Source organism: Mirounga angustirostris, unplaced genomic scaffold (assembly GCF_029215605.1).
Source record: "Mirounga angustirostris isolate CCGP_5_RB_7025 unplaced genomic scaffold, mMirAng1.0.hap1 SCAF_2, whole genome shotgun sequence".
Lineage (NCBI taxonomy): Eukaryota > Metazoa > Chordata > Mammalia > Carnivora > Phocidae > Mirounga > Mirounga angustirostris.
The window spans coordinates 37,395,586-37,416,601 of NW_026991710.1; the positions used below are offsets into that span (position 1 = coordinate 37,395,586).

General features: G+C 36.5%; 1 long non-coding RNA gene across 1 annotated transcript in view; it reads left to right on the top strand.

Annotated features, from left to right (window-relative positions):
* Positions 1-21,016, top strand: part of LOC129045995 (uncharacterized) — a 345,862-nt gene that overhangs the window by 289,059 nt on the left and 35,787 nt on the right. The gene's annotated exons all lie outside the window — the stretch shown is intronic.

A 21,016-nucleotide genomic window follows, 5' to 3' on the forward strand; every position in this document is an offset into this window, starting at 1 on the left:
AAACTGCCTTATCCATATCCCCTATCCACTAAGTGGCAAATCCTGGATATGGACTCAAATTTCTTTAATGTAAAAGCCTACATTTTCAACCACTGTCTGAGTTTCTCTCCAATAAAGGAGCTCCTCTAGATTAAGCCATAACTGAGAATCAGGAGATGGATGCCGGCCATGATCTTTCTCACAAGAGGCATTTTTGTCATTTTTGGGAGAATCCAAAAGGATTGTATGAAGCACAATTTGGAAATCATGTTATTTTATATTATGCAATAATGTGATGTTGTCTCAGATATCTAGTATTTAATTCCAAATAGTTATACTCTTCCCTTAAGTGTAATTTTGATATTAACAAGAGAATCCAAATCTAACCTTAATTTAGAAGAATTTAAAATAAAATTACTTCAAGGGTTATTACTTATTAAAATACTTATTGATTTTATTAATCATGCTAGAATATTTTAATTGGTTTGTTATAATTCAATGTATAATCCCAGTTAAATATAATAAGGGTTTATTTAGTCCCTTAAACAATTGATAAAAAGGCTATGATGTATGCAAAAGATGAGATTTGGTACTAAAACAACTCAATATCAAAACTTTATGAAGATATTTTGTTGGGAAATGGCTTTAAATAAAATTCATGATGTCCAGAAACCATCTTTTTTTCCTGCCTTAAACCTCACTGTCTCTACATAAATGTGCATTGCTATAGGGGATCTGCATTGACTTCCATCTACCTTATTGATTCATTCATTCATTCATTCATTCAGAAGGATCAGGGTCTCTCTTTGCTGTAACACAGTTTTGGTCATTACTCTTACTTGGAGCAGGTGTCTGAAACAAAGTCAGGAAAAGGTAGAGTTGTAAGGATCAGAACTCTTGGACAGGATGAGAGAGTTTAAAGTACTTCACTGAGTAAAGGCAGACATCAAAAGAAAGGGAATTCTGTTGACTTTGTCCTTTTGGAAATGCTGCCAAGTGAAAATAAGTGCAAATAGCATATGTACATTTAAATTTGATACTAACCACATTAAGGAAAAGTAAAAAGAAGCAGGTGATATTAATTTTAATAATGTATTTTATTTAACCTCACATATCCAAAACATTGTCATTGCAACGTGTAATCAATATTAAACATATTAGTGAGAATTATTTTACATTGTTTTGCATTATTATACATTTTTTTTTTCATAAGAGGCCTTCAAAATTTTACACTTAGAGCACTTCTCAATTTGGGTACTAAATTTTCAATGGTTCAAGTGTGTTTAGGAGGAGGAAAAGATGGCAGAGGAGTAGGGAGTAATATTCCAACCAGTCCCCAAAATTGAACTGGATATCTACCAGAACACTCTGAACACCCACAAAATCAGCCTGAGATGTAAGAAGATAGATCTGGATCTCTACAAACAGAATATTGCAGGCAGTTGGTTTTGAGGTATGAAACGGGTAACCATGATTCCATGGGCACATATTGGGAAATAAATGGAAGGGGGAGGGAGCCAAGCCATCAGGATCCTGCATCACCGGTGAATGATAGCCTCCCCTGCTGGGGACCGGGCACAGACTCGCAGACCAATAGTGATGGGAAAGGAGTTTAGGGCAGCTCCCTGGACTGAAACAGGGAGCGGTGGAGCTGCGCGTGCGAACTGGGGGCAGCTGGCAGTTTTAGAAGCACAAAGGGCAGAGACGAGCCCCGACCTGGAAGTGAGGACTGGGAGTGCTGCTGAGGGGAGCACAAGCCAGGACACTGTAGTTCATAGCAGCACAGACAGAAACAGAGATAGTGTGGCCTGGAGAGCTCACTGTGGAACAGGCTGCGATCTCTCTGCTCTGAGGCAGAGGGTTGGAATCGATCTCTTCTGCTCTGACTCTTGGAAGAGACGTGGAAAGCCACCAGGGAAAGCCTCCAGAGAATAAAAGTCCCCCAACACTGGTTTTCACTGAGCCCATCCCCCACCACAGGGGGCAGGGCAACCATGCCCAAACAGGGTTTCCTGAGTAACAGCATGGCAAGCCTCTCCCCCAGAAGACAGGCTGGGAGAATAAGAGGCCGACAACCCTAAGGTCCCTATACAACAGGTGCATCTTGCTTGGGTTGTGGTCAATAATTTGGACTCTCTACATTCCCTCAACCACCCCTCAACAGAATGACTAGGAGGAGGAACCCCCAAAATAGGAAAGACTCAGAGACTGTGACTTCTGTGATTTACAAATGGTTACAGATATAACCAAGATGTCAGAGATGGAATTCAGGCTAGCAATGTGAAGACAATAGCTAGAATGGAGAAATTGATCAATGGCAACATGGAGTCTCTAAGGGCAGAAATGAAAGCTGAACTGGAAGAACCTAAAAATGCTATCAGTGAGATCCAATCTAATCTAGATATTCTAACAGCTAGGGTAAGTGAGGCAGAAGAATGAATTAGTAATCTAGAAGAACAATTAATAAACAAGAGGGAGAAAGAGGAGGCCAGGGAAAAACAACTCAAAATCCATGAAAATAGAATCAGAGAAATAAGTGACACCATGAAATGTTCCAATGTCAGAATTATTGGAATCCCTGAGGGGGTGGAGAGAGAGAGGACTAGAAGATATATTTGAGCAAATCATAGCTGAAAACTCACCTAATCTGGGGAATGAAATAAACATTCATGTCCTAGAGGCAGAGAGGACCCCTCCCAAGATCAAGGAAAACAGGCCAATGCCCCAGCATGTAATAGTAAAATGCAAATCTTAGAACCAAGGAAACCATCTTTTTTTTTTTTTTTTCCAAGGAAACCATCTTAAGGACAGTTAGGGGGAAGAGATTCCTTACATACAGAGGGAGGAACATCAGAATAACATCAGATCTATCCACAGAGACCTGGCAAGCCAGAAAGGGCTGGGCAAGACATATTCAGGATACTAAACAAGAAGAACATGCAGCCAAGAATACTTTATCCGGCAAGGCTGTCATTTAGAATGGATGGAGAGATGCAGAGCTTCCAAGACTGGCAGAAACTGAAAGAATATGTGACCACTAAGCCGGCCCTGCAAGAAATATTAAGGGGAGTTCTATAAAAGGAGAGAGACCCCAAGAGTGATACAGAACAGAAATTTATAGGGAAAATCTATAAAAACAACATCTTCACAGGCAACATGATGACAATAAATTCATATCTTTCAATAATCACTCTCAATGTGAATGGCCTAAATGCTCCCATAAAATGGCATAGGGTTGCAGACTGGATTAAAAAGGCAGGATCCATCCATGTGCTGTCTAAAAGAGACTCATTTTGAGCCTAAAGATACATCCAGACTGAAAGTGAAGGGATGGAGATCCATCTTCCATGCCAATGGACCTCAAAAGAAAGCTGGGGTAGCAATTCTCGTATCAGACAAATTGGATTTTAAGCTAAAGACTGTAGTTAGAGACACAGAAGGACACTATATCATTCTTAAAGGGTCTATCTAACAAGAAGATCTAACAATTGTAAATATCTACACCCCCAACATGGGAGCAGCCATCTACATAAGCGAACTGTTAACCAAAATAAAGAATCGTATTGATAAAAATATGTTAATTGTAGGAGACCTCAATACAGCAATAGACAGATCATCTAAGCAGAAAATCAAGAAACAAGAGCTTTGAATGACACACTGGACTAGATGGACCTCATAGATATATACAGAACATTCCACCCTAAAACAACAGAATACTCATTCTTCTCGAGCACACATGGAACTTTCTCCAGAATAGACCACATACTGGGTCACAAATCAGATCTCAACTGATACCAAAAGATTGAGATTATTCCCTGCATATTCTCAGACCACAATGCTTTAAAACTGGAACTCAATCACAAGAAAAAATTTGGCAGAAATTCAAACACTTGGAAGCTAAAGACCACTCTGCTCAAGAATGTTTGGGTCAACCAGGAAATCAAAGAAGAACTTAAACAATTTATGGAAACCAATTAGAATGAAAACACATCTGTCCAAAACCTATGGGATACTGCAAAGTCGGTCTTAAGGGGGAAATACATAGCCATCCAAGCCTCACTCAAAAAAATAGAAAAATCCTGAATTCACCAACTAACTTTACACCCTAAAGAACTAGAGAAAAAGCAACAAACAATGCCTAAACCATGCATTAGAAGAGAAATAATTAAGATTAGAACAGAGATCAATGAATTAGAAACCAGAAACACAGTAGATCAGATCAATGAAACTAAAAGCTGGTTCTTTAAAAGAATTAATAAGATCAATAAACCACTGGCCAGACTTATCCAAAAGAAAAGAGAAAGGACCCAAATTAATAAAATTGTGAATGAAAGGGGAGAGATCACGATTAACACCAAGGAAATAGAAACAATTATTAGAAATTATTATCATCAACTATATGCCAATAAACTGAGCAATCTGGCTGAAATGGAGGCCTTCCTGAAAACCTATAGACTGCCAAGACTGACACAGGAAGAAATTGACAACCTGAATAGGCCAATAACCAGTAACAAGATTGAAGCAGTGATCAAAATCCTCCCAAAAAACAAGAGTCCAGGGCCTGATGGATTCCCTGGGGAATTCTACCAAAAATTCAAAAAAGGAATAATACCTGTTCTCCTGAAGCTGTTTCAAAAAATAGAAATAGAAGGAAAGCTTCCAGACTCATTCTATGAGACCAGCATTACCTTAATCCCCAAACCAGGCAAAGACCCCATCAGAAAGGAGAATTTCAGACCGATATCCCTGATGAATATGGATTCCAAAATCCTCAGCAAAATCCTAGCCAATAGGATCCAACAATACATTAAAAGGATCATCCACTGCGATCAAATGGGATTTGTCCCCGGGATGCAAGTGTGGTTCAACATTTGCAAATCAATCAATGTGATAGAACACATTAATAAGAGGAAAGAGAAGAACCCTATGGTCCTCTCAATTGATGCAGAAAAAGCATTTTACAAAATACAACATCCTTTCCTGATTAAAACTCTCCAGAGTATAGGGATAGAGGGAACATTCCTCAAGTTCATAAAATCCATCTATGAAAAATCCACAGTGAGTATCATCCTCAATGGGGAAAAGCTGAGAGCCTTTCCCTTAAGATCAGGAACACGTCAAGTATGCCCACTCTCACCACTATTGTTCAACATAGTACTAGAAGTTCCTAGCAACATCAATCAGACAACAAAAAGAAATAAAATGTATTCAGATTGGCAAGAAGAAGTCAAATTCTCTCTCTTCACAGATGACATTGATACTTTATGTGGAAAATCCAAAAGACCACCCCCAAATTACTAGAACTCATCCAGCAATTCAGTAATGTGGCAGGATACAAAATCAATGCACAGAAATCAGTTGCTTTCTTATACACTAACAATACAACTGTAGAAAGAGAAATTAGAGAATCGATTCTATTTTCAAGAGCACCAAAAACCATAAGATACCTCGGAATAAACCTAACCAAAGAGGTAAGGGATCTATACTCTAGGAACTACAGAGCACTCATGAAAGAAATTGAAGACACAAAAAGATGGAAAAACATTCCATGCTCATGGATTGGAAGAATAAACATTGTTAAAATGTCTATGCTGCCCAGAGCAATTTATACCTTCAAAGCCATCCCAATCAAGATTCCAATGACATTTTTCAAAGTGTTGGAATAAACAATCCTAAAATTCATTTGGAATCAGAAAAGACCCCAAATCATCAAGGAAATGTTGAAAAAGAAAAAGCTGCGAGCATCACGTTGCCCGATTTCAAGCTATATTACAAAGCAGTGATCACTAAGACAGCATGGTATTGGCACAAAAACAGACATATAGACCAATGGGACAGAATAGAGAGCCCAGATAAGGACCCTCAACTCTATGGTCAACTAATCTTCGACAAAGCAGGAAAAAATATGCAATGGAAAAAAGACAGTCTCTTCAATAAATGGTGCTGGGAACATTGGACAGCTATATACAGAAGAATGAAACTCAACCATTCTCTAACACCATATACAAAGATAAACTCAAAATGGATGAAAGTCTTTAATGTGAGACAGGAATCCATCAAAATCCTCAAGGAGAACATAGGCAGTAACCTCTTTGACATCGGCCACAGCAAATTCTTTCAAGATACATCTCCAAAGCCTAGTAAACCAAAAGCAAAAATGAACTTTTGGGACTTCATCAAGATAAAAAGCTTCTGCACAGCAAAGGAAACAGTCAACAAAACAAATAGGCAACCCACAGAATGGGAGAAGATATTTGCAAATGACACTACAGACAAAGGGCTGATTTCCATGATCTATAAAGAACTTCTCAAACTCAACACCCAAAAAACAAATAATCAAGTCAAAAAATGGTCAGAAGACATGAACAGACCCTCCTCCAAAGAAGACATACAAATGGCTAACAGACAAATGACAAAATGTTCATCATCATTAGGCATCAGGGAAATTCAAATCAAAACCACACTGAGATACCATCTTACACCAGTTAGAATGGCAAAAATGGACAGGGCAAGAAACAACAAATGTTGGAGAGGTTGTGGAGAAAGGGGAACCCTCTTACACTGTTGGTGGGAATCAAGTTGGTACAGTCACTTTGGAAAACAGTGTGCAGGTGCCTCAAAAAATTAAAAATAGATCTACCGTATGACCCAGCAATTGCACTTCTGGGTATTTACCCCAAAGACACAGATGTAGTGAAAAGAAGGGCCATATGCACCCCAATGTTCATACCAGCAATGTTCACAATAGCCAAACTGTGGATAGAGCCAAGATGCCCTTCAACAGATGAATGGATAAAGAAGATGTGGTCCATATATACAATGGAATATTACTCAACCATCAGAAGGGATGAATACCCAACTTTTACGTCAACATGGATGGGACTGGGGGAGATTATGCTAAGTGAAATAAGTCAAGCAGAGAAAGTTAATTATCATATGGTTTCACTTATTTGAGGAACATAAGGAATAGCATGGAGGACGTTAGGAGAAGGAAGAGAAAAATGAAGGGGGGGAAATCAGAGGGGGAGATGAACCATGAGAGACTCTGGACTCTGAGAAACAAACAGGGTTTTAGAGGGGATGGGGGTGGGGGGATGGGTAGCCTGATGATGGGTATTAAAAAGGGCACGTACTGCACAGAGCACAGGGTGTTATACGAAAACATGAATCGTGGATCGCTACATCAAAAACTAATGATGTATGGTAACTAACATAACATAATTAAATTAAATTAAAAAAAGATAAAGTGTGTTTAGAATTATGTTTAACTTAGCATGGAGCAGTGGGTGTTATGCGAAAACAATGAATCATGGAACACTACATCAGAAACTAATGATGTACTGTGTGGTGAATTACATAACATAATAAAATTAAATTAAATTAAAAAACAATTATGTTTAATGGAAAATATTGCATAATATTTAAGTTTTAAATGCAGATTCAAACAAATTAAATTAGAATTTTAGATCTTGAGCTGCAGAAGCCACATTGGAAATGCTAAACCCTGCCCATGGCAAGTGGCTATAGCAGAGCTCTAGGCTTGGGTCTCCTGTCTTTACTTATATTTTCCATAACACTTTTATTAGAAAATCTCTATTTTGGGAGGATCTCCAAGGCTTCCCAAGCCATAAGTATTTAGATGTGTACCTTATTGTTGTATAAATGGAGGAAGAGTGAGTAGCAGAAATGAGTAATTCTGCATTTGAACATAATCCACTGGAGAATGCATACAAGGCCATGACTGGCTTAGCAGGCCACTCCTTAATTACAAAGCATCTTCCATTAAGATATAAGAATTTATGGAAGATCCTTTAAGACATATTAAAAGTAGGTTATTTCAATTGTTTCTCAATAAAAAAAATAATTGAAATTTCTAGCTGGGAGTTTTTATTGTATACCTGGAGCATTCATGGAAAGTTAGACCAGTGTAGACCACAGCAGGGACATGGGTGGCCCGTGAGCATCATTAGTACATAAGACATATGACAGAAAGGCATGACACACAAGCAGATACAGGCACTGAAGTAGAGCAAAAATAACTTGCAAATGTTAACTTTAGCTTCCTGGAAATTTGAGCCCAGGGCTTATTGTGCATTCTGGCTATTTTTGCAGCTGATGAAGTCAACACAATGGATTATAATGAGATAGATAAAATTCTGTCTGCAGTGCAAGCACCTATTCAATAAATCTCCAGTCCAGACAGATGAGGTGCAAAGCCAAGATGTGCCAGGTCACCAGCTTCCATGAGGTCTGATGGATGTTGCCATGTGAACAGCACTCTGTCAGAACATACTTGGCTGAGGACAGTGACTGTTTCCTTGAATAAGACACAAAGCTTAGTGATACATTTTGGAGCTAACCCCAAATAAGACTACTGAAGAGAACTTGCACCGCTAAATGCTTTGTTAATGGATGTCAACGTGGATTTGATGAATTTGAGGGTATTTTAGTGCACACCTGCAGCAGATGGCCTGTGCTTCTCAGCTGCTCTTATGATTTAGCTACAAGTATTTTAAATCCCAGCTGTCAGCCGATAAGCAGTGACCGTGAATGTTAATATTCACAAGCAGCATCGCCAGTGGCAAGAACACACTTGCTGGGGTCATCCTGTTGTGGGGAATATGAGTCAGCTAACCTCTTTGCTCTGGGTTACTTAAAGATGTCAGAAGAAATTGCAAAAAAGAGGGCAACTTTATCCATTTCATGGTACTGCCAGAGCCACAGATAGATCTCTCCTTCTGAGATTAGAACTTTTGGAAAATATATCAGTAGAACACTTTGATATAGCCACTAAAGCAAAACTAATTTTAATCCTTTATATTTGCATAGGGCTTTGTCAGTCACAAAATATTTTTACATCCATTATGTCATTTTATTACTAAAATATCCATGAGTAGTGAACAGGACGAAAGTGCTATTATTTCTCTTTAAAATTGAAGAAACTGAGGCTCAGGAAGGTGTTAGGTAATGTTTGTGCATGTGTGTTTTTGAGGATATCAAAAATGTCATCTTGAGTAAAATCATAGAGGTAATCAAACTAAAAAGAAAACAAAAAAACATTTCAGTCAACAACATAATATTTAAGAAATTTCTCTCATGTAGATGTCTGGTGTTTGTTTTCTTTTGCTTGAGATTTCTACCCTCTTGATATAGTGCTATGAAAAATAGCTTAAAGGTGATCCCTAGAATGAGGAAGAGCAAACCCCTACCCCTCCAAAAGTGGATCGTACTATTTGAGGTAGAATTGTCATCAAAGCAACTCTCATTCCTTAGTAATAAAATCAATGATTTTTTTTTAAAGATTTTATTTATTTATTTGACAGAGAGTAAAATCAATGATTTTAAGCTAGCATATGGTCATCCTGAAAAAGACCATATTTCTCATCTTTCACTGTACTACGTTCTGGCAAAAGTATTGTGAGCAACTTGTAGAGAATGTCATTAGTCGGAATATATTAGTAAACAGAAGCCATTCTATTTCTTCCAAGCATTGAATAAATTAATTGAGAGAATTAGGAGCTTACCCAGCTACTGGAAGAGCAAGGGAAGCAAATGTCAGGGAAACTACTAGTGATTTTCTTAGCTTGAAGTAACAAATTGGATGGTTCTTAAGAGTTTGCTAGAGATATGCTGAAATTGTGAAGACTCCAGAAAGCTCCCACCAATTATCTCTGTCAGCAGTAGCAAAGTGAGTTGTTCATAGGACTCACTGGGTAGCAGCTGTGAGTCACAAACTTGACAAAATATCTGGCTATAATTGCCTCCAGAGATTATGATCTTTACTTTTGTCATCCTCTGAATCTCAAGTAAGTGCCTATCATTGGAAAACTGTAACTTCAAACCATTGAGAAAAGGATTTGGGGGAATGTAATAATTAACTTTTGTTTTGCAAGGAAACCTTAGAATGAGGTTGCGGTGCTATTAGATCGTTGACAGTCCAACACACTTCACCTCTTAGTTCAATTCAGCCTTCATAAATAGCATTTAACTCATACTTAACTTCCACATAAAGACCATGACAGCACCACACTCTGCCTACCATACTATAACTCCTCTTACATACATGGTCCTATGCAAAGCCCCATATGTCATTTATCCACCTTGAGATTATGTTCATTGCTTTTTTTTTTAGCTCACTCACTTTTTCTTTGGTGATACTATAACTGAAGTATTGAATTACAAGGTTAACTATTATTAATACACCTCATATCCAGTAGAAAGGGAATGTGAAAAAAAAATCACTTAAGGTAAATAAATACGTACATGTCAAGGTCAGAAGTAAAATATGCATAGCTGCTGGTGTCCTGCAGTCACACAGTTGAAGGTTATGTTTAAAACTTCTTTCTTGACCATTGTTTCCTTGTCCACAAGTTATTATCTCAGCTGGTCATATTCTTTACTAGGATCTAAACCTTATCTATTGAAATGCTTGTGGTATTTGTCATCCTGCAAATACTGCATTGTCACAGCTTTTTATTAATTTTGACTATTGAACATCGTAGTGCTATGTGGTGCTCCTATAATTTTAGGCTCTAGATACACCTCTCTATTATCCCATTATCCCGGTGGTAACTCTATTTCCTCTTGAAAACCAGGAACAATCACCCTGGCCAGAACAGTAACTCCCTTATTTGCCTGTAGATTTAGTGGCATGAGGAATACAAAGTGATCTAGTAGAAATTTCAGCATCCATTTCAAAGAGACTCTTATTTAATCCTCTGGTAGAAAAATTCCTCTTTGGAGAACTTAAATTTCTAAAACCCCCAGAGTCATGGGGAGATGAAACAACTATTTTCCTAGTTCATTATTAAGGATACTAGCTGAGGAGTCAATCCCATTTCTACCTTTGGATTCCCAGATTCAAGGTTCCTTACTAAGGGAGAAAGATCATGATCTACTGGCTATTGTTTTCATAGCATATAGGTGTTATCAGTTGACAGTGCCACTGAGTCCTCATTTCCTATGAGGCAAGTCCAGAGTTGTCGAACATATTACTTTAGCCTCTTTTTTGTCACTTTCATTCCAATCTAATGCTAACTTCTATATCAATGCTGATTTGTTGATATCTTTAAAAATTTATTCTCCTTTATGTTCTCTAAAAAACCCACAGGAAATCCATTTTTAAATTTCTAGATTAAAACTCCATATCAGCTGTATGTAGGCCTGTGTTATTAGTGTGGTGAAGGGCATTATCATTTAGAAATTTTTCAAATTATGCATTCCTAAGTAGTAAATTTCCCTCTCCATCCTGAAAAGTTTTGGAAAAGGGCATGGAGTAGCATGCACAAATACATACCAACTCCACTGAGAGAGGAATAACAGAAAAGGAAGGAGTCAGAGCAGATGGGCATAACATGAAAATTCTCCTGATGTTCATTTGGATGTCAATTACCACCCTCACTTCAGAGACATGGACATAGCATTTATTGCTCTCTCACCTCAACTTGTTATCCATACCTATGTGCTCATGATTTTAAAATCATATCTGTGTCCAAATCTATAATCCTGACCTTTTCTTTGAGATCCAATGTTTTCATTTGTGCCTAGACACATGTAGCCCTTTATTATGTATTTCTAAATTACTTCGTAGGTTATTATGAAGATACTATGACTTAATACTCTTAGTATGACAATCATAGAGTGCTTTGTATTTGAAATATTGCTAATAGTCTATGCATTACCTTTCTATACTCTTATCAAAACACCGGGGCATTCCACAAACATTTATTTAATACACATTTAAAGTTCTGTCTTTCTACTCTACCTTTTTACATAGAGGCCAGTTACCCACCTATGCAAGTGTTACATGGATGTAAGTTGAAGTTAGCAGTTCTCAGGTAAATGCTATAAATGCTAATGTTTGGGTTGTGCTGCTTCTAAGGATGATGAATGTATTACATTTTCCTTATAATGATGTTTTTTCTCATTTTGTTTTCTAAATAGTGTATTTGCAAATCATATTTGAAATAAGAAAGGTCGGAACTGAGAGTCTTAGAATAACCTGCTTCAAGCCCAGGTGCACTAAATTGAAATAAAATAGTTAACATTTTTCTTTTTTGTGTTGGGCACTGTTGAAATCATTTTAATAAGTTTGCTCATTTTATACTCAGATCACCCATATGAGATAGGCAATAATGTTATTCCCATTTTACAAATGAGGAAACTAAAGCACAAAGGGGTTATATCAATTAGTTTATGTTGTATTAGATTACCTCCAGATTTAGTGCTTTATTACAATAGCCATTTATTTAGTTCATGATTCTCTAAGTCAGCAAATTGGTCAGGACTCATTTGGGAAGTTCTTTTGTCATGGCTGGGCACCCTTGTGCTTCTGTGGTTAGTTACACATTAGATAAAATACAGATATTTTAGGAGGCCCTGCCTCTGGGGGTTGGGTAAATGTTGGCTGGGATAACAGTGGTGATGGGGTCATATGTCTCTAATCAGCCAGTAGACTGCTCAGGGCTTATTTACATGCTAGCCTGGTAATCAGAAAGAGTGAAAGAGAGCAAGTGCTAGATTTGGAAGTGGCTCAGTCTTGCTTACCACATTCTGTTGGTTATAGCAAGTCATAGCGCTGGCCAAGATTCAAGGGATGAGGTAGTGTACCCCATACCTGATGGGAGGAGATGCGAAGTTTCATTGTAATGGGATGTGGATAGTGGGGCAAGTTTGCTGTCTAGCATTTAAACTAGATGGGGTAGGGGCACCTGGGTGGCTCAGTCGTTAGGTGTCTGCCTTCGGCTCAAGTCATAGTTCCAGGGTCCTGGGATTGAGCCCCACATTGGGCTCCCTGCTCAGTAGGAAGCCTGCTTCTCCCTCTCCCACTCCCCCTGCTTGTATTCCCTCTCTCACTGTCTCTCTGCCTGTCAAATAAATAAATTTAAAAAATCTTTAAAAAAATAAATAATAAATTAGACAGGGTGGAGCAGGGAGAGTACGAGAGAGTGAAGGATAGGGGAGAGAGAGAGAGTGTGGGAAGAAAGAAAGATGGAAAGAGGGAGAGAATATCCAAGTTTATTGGGGGTTCTTTAATCTATTAAACCCAATTATTTGAATGACCACTCATGATATTCTATCAAAGTTAGAGTGAAACAAATATTAGCATTGGTGTTCTAAAGGCTTCCTTATCCTGAAATTCTGTATTTGTCTTCAGGTGCAGAGAGCATTGTTGCAAAGCATCTACAAGTTAGTTTGAAAATTTTGGAAGGCTTTTACTTGGTGTGGTATTCAAAGTAGTAGACAGACATCAAAAAACCTTTCTCTGAAAATTCATTACCTCTAATGGCTTTGAGCCAACTCTTACTTGTCTTAAATTTACTCATCATATAGTAGATGGAGAAAGATTGCTTTGTGATTGTACACTAAGATTGTCTCATCTTACTCTAAAATTAAACATCTTACTCTAAAAAATGTCTCATCTTCCTCTCAAAGAATTGAGATACAAGATAAAAATACATGCTTTTCTGTCCTGATGCAAGACATAAACAGATACATATAATATCATATAAATCTAAATTGGGATAGAGGTACAAACAATGTATTTTGAGAGAGAAGGTTAACCTATCTTAGAGTTAGGATGTTGGGAATTTGGGGGCAGATTTCTTCAGAGCATGAGGTTTTACAGGATGAGTTGTAATAACCAGGCATTGATGGGGATTGGAAAGGTGGAATGTAGAAATACTACAGAGACAGCAACTAAGAGATTATTAGATTATAATTTTAGTTATCTATGGATAAGAAATACTGAGAGGTTGATACAAGAGTAATAGCAGGAAGAATGGAAAGGAGGAGGAACATTAGAAAGGTGTAATTGATAGATTTATAGAAATTAGTGACTGATTTGATGTGAGGACCAAGAAAAGATGATGACTTGAGGAAAACTTCCAGATAGTTCCCTTGGGCATATAAAAGTATATATCTAGATTTCATGTATATATACTACATATGTACTATATAGAAAGGGGACAGAGGAGGAGAGCTTCCCATAGATATCAGTATAGAGAATATTTTTATACAAGTTTGCTCACTGCAGCATCAGAATTTTTAATAGCAATATTCCAAAAATACAGACATCAGTATATATAGAAATAAAGATCTAGACAAAATGAAGATATATTTCTAAAATAGATTTGTAACCATTTGATTTTTGAAGATATTTTGTAAACATTTTCATAAGTATTTGTAGGCTATAGATTTGTAACCTATTTGGTTTATGTTAAAAGCATTTCCCATTCCATTACGTATTCTAAAAAGATGCATTTTATAATGGCCACATACTGTTCTGTCACATGATGCTATTATACTTTATTTTATTAATTCCCCTAATGTTAATTATAATTTGAGGACTTGTATTTAAATCTTTTACCACACTATCATCTAAGTAGAGGTTGATTTATTTATGGCATTTCCCCTCACCATGATCTTCTTTATGGAGGAGGATGGTCATTTTATCATTTGCTCTGAAGCACTTAACGTGTGCCTCATCTTATGCACAATAAAAACACTAACTCCATTTTCTCTGAAGCTGACAGTGGTAAGATTTGGATTTAAAGGAGAGAGTCTGTGTAATATTTTATTTCTCCCTTTCAAGTCAATCTGTTTTAGGAAATGGATTTCCTCATGGACTCTTAGATGTTACAAAGGTAACTGGGACCTTTAACTGGGAGTACCAGATGCCTTTACTGGTTGTCCTCACAAGTGACTACAGCGTAACTTTTACCAGGTCACATTTATCAACACATGTTTACCGTGTATTTCATTTAACTAATACATATTGCATTTCTACACATGTACTAGAAGAGATAAAAATGACCTTTCACATCTTCTTTGTAAAAAAGGGAGAAGTAAATACTACATTACACTGAAGGTCAAGGCAACAAAGTCCAGGATGGATGTGGCCCAGAAGTAAATTTTATACACACACACATTTGTATATATGTATATATATATGTATGTATATGCATATATGTATGATATGTATGTATATATCATGCATACATATTTATAGGTTTGTGTAAACATATACATATTTATTTTAAGAGTATAATATAAACATATGCATATAGGTAACATATATATATTTACACGCATATACAAGCAGGTCTATATATAGAGAGGGAGTCAATATTGACCTCCATTTTATAAAGTATTTGAATTGCTTCCCATCATTTAAAGATAGCAAGATTTCACATAAATATCTGGACTTTTTATTTTCTTGAAAATCAGGAAAATTGAGAAATCCTGCTCCTGAATCTAAACATTAAGGCATTTCTATATTCCTGCCTGGCAACAGTTAGGTAGACCTGAGTGGCTAATGGGTTTCTAGCACTTGTTCAGTTGTCCTTTCAAGATGTATTATTCTCATGAGCTCTCCAGTTGACTCCAATAGGATAATTCACTAATTTTTACTTTATTTCCTGGTTTCTGTATATATTTGAGTTTGAAAATTCTACTTCATGCCATATATTATAAAAAAGTTCATTTCAGTTTAGAGAATCCATTTCTCTGGAAATCATCTTTATAGATGTAACTATAGGAAACCAAAACAATTGACTAGTTCAGCTACTTCAGTCAAAACCTTTTCAATTTAGAGAAAAGTCAGCAAAATTGATAGTCTAAACCTGAGCAAATGTTTGAATGGGATAAACTATTTCTGTCAAAGCAATAAGCCTAGTAACTCTATATGGATGCAACCTATATTTTTATAGATACAGTGGATATTTCACTTTTGTCAGTTCTTGCCCGTCACTAAGAGTGATAATTTATGCTTGAAGCATGCTATATACAGACTATTATCTCAATTTTATGTTGGGTGACATTCTTGCCACCTATTCCATTTTCAATTTCTTAGAGAAACTAATGTCTGAGGTCTTGTTCAGATGTATCACAGATTTTAAAATCATCTGTAGCCCTCAAGAAATACTTTAAAAAAGGACAATATAATAGTAACTATAAAATGCTGTGTTTATAGAATGCATATTGATTACAAATTTCTTTCCTTATGTGATTAATTCTCAGGTTTTCCACTAGGAATTTTTGATTTAATTATGTATGGTAATAGAAAATGCTCTTCAAAGATTATTCTGGTAAATACATGTTTTTCGGGTTGATTCTTCTGTGTCTTAGAAAATGACAATCCATTACATAAAAGATGAATTTGTCTGACTGATGATGGTTGACTACACTGCATTGCAAAATCAGGTGTGTTTACTCTTTTATCATAGCTGAGGTGTTTATATTCACAACGAAGGCATTGATATGGGAATCAAAGGTACACATTTGGCCTTCCATGTCATTAAATCAGCATCAATAATTCCTTATAGTCTCCATAATAAAAGTGAAAATTCCAGTTAGTGTTTTATGTTTTTACAATACTGAACTTCTATATTATCAGACTTCTATCCCCAAAGATTACAATTTATAAAAGTATTATTTAGAAGTATATAAAAGTCTAAATCCTAGGTTAAATTATATCTTTAATGGAAACAGTATATGTTATAATGATACATAGTGTTAAATTTTTCTCAAAGTGTTAATTATAATTTTATAATATTTAACATGAATTTTCTCACCAGCTAACATTTACTTAACTAACTTTTCCCCCTATAACCATATTAGTTGCTACAGGGGATTAAAAAAAACCAAACAAACAATTTAAGCTCTTTTGCATCTTCCAATATAATACCAAAGATTGAAGATTACAGATAATGTTAAATTATCAAAATTTAAAAGCTTAATATTTTAAAAAATGAAGCAAACTCCAAACACATGTTATAATTTTGTTTCATTCATCAGTCCATCAGTATTTACTTTAGGAAAGGATCTTTTGAAGACCTGACCTCTGCGTATTTCATCTCCTTTGGTTCTTCTATTTGACTAACTGATTTCTTTCTACACTATTCTTGCTAGTGTTCTATAATCATCTTCCTAAAATTTTTTATGTTTATTAAAGGGAACTATATTTTTCTTTATAAAAGTTAGATATCTAGAGCTTCTTAAAAACAAGGTCTCATTTTCTGCTCCAGAAAGTCTGAGTTGATGGGAAAGTTTTTTAGTGAAGTTATTTTCCTTGAATTCCACAAAAAATATAATTTTGGAAAAGATAGACCTCACATTTTTATCTACTATATATTTGATTTATATATTCCTGGATCAAGATATATTCTTTTGGGATGAGCTACAGATTCATTGTTCTCTAAAAGAATTCTCTTGATTGTGTTCACTGGCAAAGTCAAGTGTTCCAAATTACTATGGACTGGATCTGTTGTCTTTGTCCTTCTCTTTTTTAGGACCCCTCTGGAGTATAATGGTATTAATAGACTATAATGTTTATAATATAAAGTATAATATTTAAATTGTTCTTCAGAAGAAATATTAGCAAAGTACCTTGAGAGCATTTATATCTGCTGGAGTAGATCACTTTTACAGTTCAACTGGGAGTGACAGATAATTTAGAAGACTTGATAGATGTGAAGATATTGCATTTTAACTTTTATGGATGAGTAGGATGTGAAAGGCTGAATTGGGAGAGAAGTTATGTAAAGACTAGGACACAATAATATATAGACACTGGCCTTTTAATTGGAAAGAATATAGCAATTTTTCTTGCTCTCTCATTCTGAGCTTGCTATATTTTGTGAATGTTCAATCTGAAATGTTGAAACAGTTCTAACTGTTGTCAGTCTGTTTGGGACATCAAACTATTTTGTCAAGACTAGAGTGTCATTAGTTGTGTGTCTCTAAATGAAAGTTCTGCATGTTAATGCTAACTGTGACATGAATAGTAAGACTGGCATTAGAGACTTTCTGAAATGAGAACAACATTCATGATTAACCTACAGAGTGTAAAAATTGGGAAATCATCTAGTAACTTCATGAAGCTATGTTGCACTGTAATTTCATTTTCATTAGCGATGAAATTGTTATGGAATAATGAGGGATCTTGAAGTGTAATAAGTTACTCAGGTGAAAACAAATTGCTACACCAGGATTACAACTTCCAGGCATTTTAATAATTTACAATTTACCTTTAACTCCTGAACTAAAATTTAGAGATGGACTTCTGTTTATTTATACATCTTAGTACTGTTGGCATACTATTTATGAACATATCAAAGATGATTACAGCTCATCATATATTTTTAGATCCAATCACCATGTTCTGTAGTCTCAGTTGGGAAGAGAGGAATTAATATTTATTGGATTCCTCCCACATGCCAGGAGGTTTACATGTGTTCTCTCATTCAGTCTTCCCAGTGGAGCAGTGAGACTGTTGCTATTATTTACATTTTACAAATGAGAAAACTAAAATTAAGGGGAATTAAATAGAGTGGATATGTAAATTTATTTTTGTTTCCTTTTTTCTTTGTTTTTGAGAACTGCACTTTACTGCCTCTTGTACCACATGTGGTATTGTTAAAATCCTCAGCCCTTCTTTCTTCACTTCAAGGAGAAGCAGTCTTAAGATCTGTGTAAACTTAAAAAACAATGATTAATCTGCATCTGGGCCCATGATTGTAGTAAGGCCAATAAATCCTCTTTATTGAGGATTGATAGAAACACTGTGGAAGAGGGGATTCTTTTCTTTCTTTGATCCTGAACCTTACAAACCATAAATCCTGGAATTCTTCAAGCAACTGTCTTTGCTCACACATGAAGAGATCTTACATAATAATAAAGCAATAGAGAATATGGCAGAACTGAGAAATGGGGAAAAAAGAATCTCCTTTTGGAGTTATAATCTGAAGTTTAAAAATGTCTGGCCATCAAACCTAGTGGAGGAGAATCAGATACACATGTAAGTGCAGTAAGTACTATGCTAAAAATCTTTCTTAGAACACTTACATTCTCTTCACTAAAGTGTGCTTCATTTCTCCAGCCGTACAAGGTCTAATTCTTTGAACAATTTAGGACATAGCTACAAAAGTTATTGACACCATGGAAATGACTTCAGTTAATAAAGAAAAAGTGAATCCATGAAATATGTTGAAAAGAAGAATAATCAAATGTAGTGTAAAATGTAGAAATTAAGGAGGAAATTCTGTTGTGTAGTTCTGGGTAGTTTTAAGGAATAGGGAGCACAGTGTTTATTCTTTATGTATTTACTGAGTCTGTGATGTGTGAATTGTGAATGTGTTTCTATGAATTTGCAAAAGCAACGTGGAAATGCCAATACAGAGATGCCCCTCAGGGTAAACTCTATATTGGCCTTAATATATTATAGCCTTGTGGGCTTGGGGTTAACTGTCTCCTGCTATTCTCAGTTGTGTTTGGGTCTTCAGGGGGCATTATTTTTGTTTGACATACATGCTGTGTGCAGCAGTCCTGTGAGCAGTTACCATCCTAATGATTTGAAACTGTTGATCTCCTCTAAAGAGAGTAGTTTTTACTTCCAGGAAATAGTTCTCTTAGAAGCCAGTTGTTGCCAGATGACTCTGAATCTGCCTTTTTTTTTTTATTATGTTATGTTAATCACCATACATTACATCCTTAGTTTTTGATGTAGTGTTCCATGATTCATTGTTTGCGTATAACACCCAGTGCTCCATTCAGTACATGCCCTCTTTAATCCACATCACCAGGCTAACCTATCCCTCCACCGCCCCCCCCAAGAACCCTCATATTTTTCTCAGAGTCCGTAGTCTCTCATGGTTCATTTCCCCCTCTGATTTCCCCCCTTCATTTTTCCCTTCCTACTATCTTCTTCTTTTTTTTAAACATACAATGTATTATTTGTTTCAGAGGTACAGGTCTGTGATTCAACAGTCTTACACAATTCACATCACTCACCATAGCACATACCTTCCCCAATATCTATCACCCAGCCACCCCATCCCTCTCACCCCCTACCAATCCAGCAACCCTCAGTTTGTTTCCTAAGATTAAGAATTCCTCATATCAGTGAGATCATATGATACATGTCTTTCTCTGATTGACTTATTTTGCTCAGCGTAATACCCTCCAGTTCCATCCATGTTGTTGCAAATGACAAGATTTCATTCCTTTTGATGGCTGCATAATATTCCATTGTATATATGCACCACATCTTCTTTATCCATTCATCTGTCAATGGACATCTTGGCTCTTTCCATAGTTTGGCTATTGTGGACATTGCTGCTATAAACATCGGGGTGCACGTACCCCTTCGGATCCCTACATTTGTATCTTTGGGGTAAATACTCAGTAGTGCAATTGCTGGGTCATAGGGTAGTTCTATTTTCAACTTTTTGAGGAACCTCCGTACTGTTTTCCAGGGTGACTGCACCAGCCTGCATTCCCACCAACAGTGTAGGAGGGTTCCCCTTTCTCCGCATCCTCTCCAACATCTGTCATTTCCTGACTTGTTAATTTTAGCCATTCAGACTGGTGTGAGGTGGTATCTCCTTGAGGTTTTGATTTGGGTTTCCCTGATGCTGAGCGATGTTGAACACTTTTTCATGTGTCTGTTGGCCATTTGGAGGTCTTCTTTGGAAAAATGTCTGTTCATGTCTTCTGCCCATTTCTTGATTGGATTATTTGTTCTTTGGGTGTTGAGTTTGATAAGTTCTTTATAGATTTTGGATACTAGCCCTTTAACTGATATGTCATTTGCAAATATCTTCTCCCATTCTGTCGGTTGCCTTTTGGTTTTGTGGACTGTTTCCTTTGCTGTGCAAAAGCTTTTTATCTTGATGAAGTCCCAATAGTTCATTTTTGCCCTTGCTTCCCTTGCCTTTGGCAATGTTTCTAGGAAGAAGTTGCTGCGGCTGAGGTCGAAGAGGTTGCTGCCTGTGTTCTCCTTTAGGATTTTGATGGACTCCTGTCTCACATTGAGGTCTTTCAACCATTTGGAGTCTATTTTTGTGTGTGGTGTAAGGAAATGGTCCAGTTTCATTCTTCTGCATGTGGCTGTCCAGTTTTCCCAACACCATTTGTTGAAGAGACTGTCTTTTTTCCATTGGACATTCTTTCCTGCTTTGTCTAAGGTTAGTTGACCATAGAGTTGAGGGTCCATTTCTGGGCTCCCTATTCTGTTCCATTGGTCTATGTGTCTGTT